This window comes from Carlito syrichta, unplaced genomic scaffold, assembly GCF_000164805.1.
Source record: "Carlito syrichta isolate Samal-C Ts95f unplaced genomic scaffold, Tarsius_syrichta-2.0.1 Scaffold314095, whole genome shotgun sequence".
Classification (NCBI taxonomy): domain Eukaryota; kingdom Metazoa; phylum Chordata; class Mammalia; order Primates; family Tarsiidae; genus Carlito; species Carlito syrichta.
In genome coordinates, this window is record NW_007258191.1 from 22885 (window position 1) to 27251 (window position 4367).

The following is a 4367-nucleotide window of genomic DNA, read 5'->3' on the forward strand; positions in this document are numbered from 1 at the left end:
TTTTTTGAGTCGGAGTCTTACTCTGTCACCTAGGTTGGAGAGTGCAGTGGCACACTCATAGCCACCACAACTTGCTGATTCCAGGTGATCCTTCTACCTAAGCCTCCTGAGTAGCTGGGACTACAGGCGTGAGCCACCACATATGGTTAATTTTGTGATTTATTGTTGAGACGAGATCTCACCAAGTTGCCCAGACTGGTCTCAAACCCCTGGGCTCAGGCAATCCTCTTGCCTTCACCTCCCAAAGTGTTGGGATTACAAGCGTGAGTCACCATGCCTTGTCTTGAATTGGGATTTTTAACAAAAAATTTCCCTGAGGCTACTGGGTCCCATAAAATCACCAAGCAAGAAACAGCAAACTAAGCTGAGGAAAGGGAAGAGGTAGGACAAAAGTTTGCAGAGAAGGGGATGTGTTACCAGTTAAGTTTAAAAATGAGACAGAGGGCCAGGTGTGGTGCCTCACACCTGTAATCCCAGCACTCTGGGGAGGCCAAGCAGAAGGATTACTTGAGCCCAGGAATTCAAGACCAGCCTGGGCAGCATAATGAGAACTCATCTTTGCAAAAAAAATTTTTAAATTAGCCAAGCTTGGTGGCTTGTACCTGTAGTCCCAGCTATTTTGGAGGCTGAGGTAGGAGGATCACCTCAGCCCAGGAAGTCAAGGCTGCAGTGACCTGTGATCATGCCACTGCACTCCATCCTGGGCAACACAGTGAGACCCTGACTAAAAAAAAAAAAAAGAGATGGAGACAGAGATCTCAAAGCAAGAGAGAATTAAATTACATTTGTTATACTTCAAATTTAATGGAGTCAGGCAGAACTAGAACATTTTGATTTTTTAAATTTTATAGAATGCAAGGTTCGAGAGAATCCTGAACCCAGATCCATTGCCCTCTCCCGCATGAAATTGGGCACATCACCCTCCCAGCACATCAATGTGTTCACCAGCTAGGAAGCTCCACTGAGCTTCAACGGCTAAAATTTTTATTAGAGTTTTTTATACAAACATTATTGATTAAATCATTGGTCATGTAGTTGATCTCCAGACTCCTTCCTTTCTCTGAAAACTGGACTAACTCAAGCCCCAACCTCTAATCACACAGTTGATTTTTCTGGTGACTAGACACCATCTGGTCATCTCATCTCATTAGCTTAAGCTCTGGTATGATCCAAGGGGTTAGTGAATAACAAAGACACACCTATTACTCAGGAAATCACAAGGATGTAGGGTCTCCCTCCAGGAACCAGTGACAAAGTCCAGCAAAACTATTTGTTATACAACACTTGCATTTCTGTATGAATTTTACAATCAGCTTGTCCGTTTTTGAAAAATGTCAGCTAGAATTTCGATGATGAGGATTGCATTGAATCCATATATCAATGTGGAGCGTATTCAATATTAAAACAGTATTTAGTCTTGATCCATGAACATAGGCTATCTTTTCATTTATTTAGATCACCTTTAATTTTTTCAACACTTTTATAATTTCAGTGTAAACATGATATACTTTTTTGTTAAATTTATTCCTAAATACTTTGTTCTTTGTTATGCTCTTATAAATGGATTATTTAATATTCATTTCATATTATTTATTGTTAGTATATAGAATTACAATCAACTTTTTTTTTTTGAGTCATATTCTCACTCTATTGCCCAGGCTGGAGTGCAGTGGCATGATCATGGCTGCCACAGCCTTGATCTGCTAGGTTCAGGTAATCCTTCTGCTTGAGCCTCCTAAGTTGCTGGGACTACAGGTGTGCACCACCACACCCAGCCAACTTCTTTATCCATTGTAGAGACAAGGTCTCATCATGTTGCCCAGGCTGATCTCAAACTTCTAGACTCAGGCAATTCTCTCACCTCAGCTTCCTAAAGTGCTAAGATTACAGGTGTGAGCCATTTACCACAATCAATTTTTTGAATATTGAGCTTGTAACCTACAACCCATGCTGAGCTCAATTTCTAATTCTAATATTTTTTTAGTAGGGTTTGTGTGTGTGTTTTTGATAATTACAATCATGTCATATGTGAATATATATAGCTTTACTTCTTCTTCTCCAATCTGGATGTCCTTCGTTTCCTTTTATTTTTAATGTTTTAGTGTATACATACATTTTAATGTCCCCAAACCATTTTGCATTAAAGGAAGGGGTTATGACTATTTTCATCTAAATTGATTTTTGTGTTAAACTCTCTAAGCTAATTCAATTGTACTGATTTTTTTAAAAAGCGAGAAAATCCAGGCCAGGCATGGTGGCTCAAGCCTTTAAACCCAGCACTTTGGGATGCCAAGCGAGAGGATTGCCTGAGCCCAGGGGTTCCAGACCAGCCTGGGCAACTTGGTGAGACCTCGTGTCTACAATAAATCACAAAAACTAGCCAAGCATGGTGTTGTGTGTCTGTAGTTCCAGCTACTTAGAAGACTGAGGCGGAAAGATCATCTGAGTCTAGTAGGTCGAGGCTGCGGTGGCCGTGAGCGTGTTACTGAACTCCGGCCTGGGTAACAAGAGTGAGACTTCAACTAAAAAAGATATGTATATATATACAGTAGATATCACCATTTATCCATGTAGATATGGTCTTTTCTTTGTAGGAAAATTGATAAGTCAATTCAGAATTGCTATTTACGCTTGAATTACTTTGCTAACTTGTGTATTTCTAAAAATATATCCATTTCATCTAAATTATCTAATTTGCTGGCATACATTTGTTCATCATATTCCCTTATAATTCCCTCTTTCATTCCTAACTTTAGTAATTTGAGTCTTTAATCGCTGTTTGTCTCTCTAGCTAAGGGTCTGTCTATTGTATTGATCTTTTCTTTTTTTTGAGTTGGAGTCTCACTCGGTCGACCAGACTGGAGTGCAGTGGCCGCTCCTGGCCACCGCAGCCTCGACCTGCTGGGCTCCGGCGATCCTTCCGCCTCACCTTCCGAGTAGCCGGAATTACAGGCATGCGTTACCACTACCACTCCCGGCTGATTTTTTGATTTATTGTGGAGATGAGGTCTCGCTGCCCAGGCGGGTCTCAAACCTGCAGACTCAGGCAATCCACTCACCTCAGCCTCCCAAAGGCGCGGATTACAGGCTGAGCCACCGAGCCTGGCTTGATCTTTTCAAAGAATCAATCTTTTTGGTTTCATTGATTTTTTTTCTATTCTTTTATTTCTGTGCTAATCTTTATTATTTCTTTCCTACTGCTTGCTTTAGGTTTAATTTGATCTTCCCTTTCTAGTTTATTTTATTTTATTTTATTTTTTGAGTTGGAGTCTCACTCTGTCGCCCAGGCTGGAGCCCAGTGGCTGTTCCCAGCCACCGCAGCCTCGACCTGCTGGGCTCCAGCGATCCTTCTGCCTCAGCCTTCCAAGTAGCTGGAACTACAGGCGCGTGCTACCACGCCCGGCTAATTTTTTTTGATTTATTGTAGAGATGAGGTCTTACCAAGTTGCCCAGGCGGGTCTCGAACCCTCAGGCTCAGGCAATCCACTTACCTCAACCTCCCAAAGGCGCGGGATCACAGGCTGAGCCACCAAGCCCGGCTATGATTTCTTCTTTGGGTCAACCAGGTTTTAATGAAGGTAAGTCTCACATCGACTTCTGCCTCCTATAACGACATTTAGCAAGCAAGTATGATGAAGCAACCATAAAACTTATTTCAGAAACTCCTACTCCTTTATTTATATTATTTCTCCAAAAACTGCTTACACAAAATATTCATCTGCAGCAAGTGAAAAAGTATTCCAAAAACAGCAGGATTTTTTTTTCAGAGACAGGATCTTGCTCTGTCGCCCAGGCTGTGGGGTGGTGGCATGATCATAGCTCACTGTGGCCTCCAAGTCCTGGGCTCAAGTGATCCTCCCACCTCAGCCTCCCAAATAGCTAAGATATATGCCACCATGTAGAGACAGGGTCTTGCTATATTGCTTAGGCTGGTCTCAAACTCCTGGTCTCAGGTGATCCTCCTGTCTCAACCGCCCAAAGTGCTGGGATCACAGGAATGAGCCACTGCACCAGCTCAGAGGCAGGATTTGACCAAAAACTCTCCCCACCAATGTGGGGCACAGGACCATTTAAGAATCAGACCTGAGGTAACATCTTGAGTGTAGAAAAGTGAAAGGCTAGCTGAGTGTGGTGGTTCACGCCTGTAATCCCAGCACTTTGGGAGGCTGAGGCAAGAGGACTGTCTGAGCCCGGAGATTCGAGAGCAGCCTGGGCAACTTGATGAGACCTCTTCTCTACAATAAATCAAAAAATTAGCCCAGGCCAGCTCGGTGGCTCAGCCTGTAATCCCAGAGCTTTGGGAGGCCGAGGTGAGTGGATTTCCTGAGCCCGCGGGTTCAAGACCTGCCTGGGCAACTTGGCGAGAC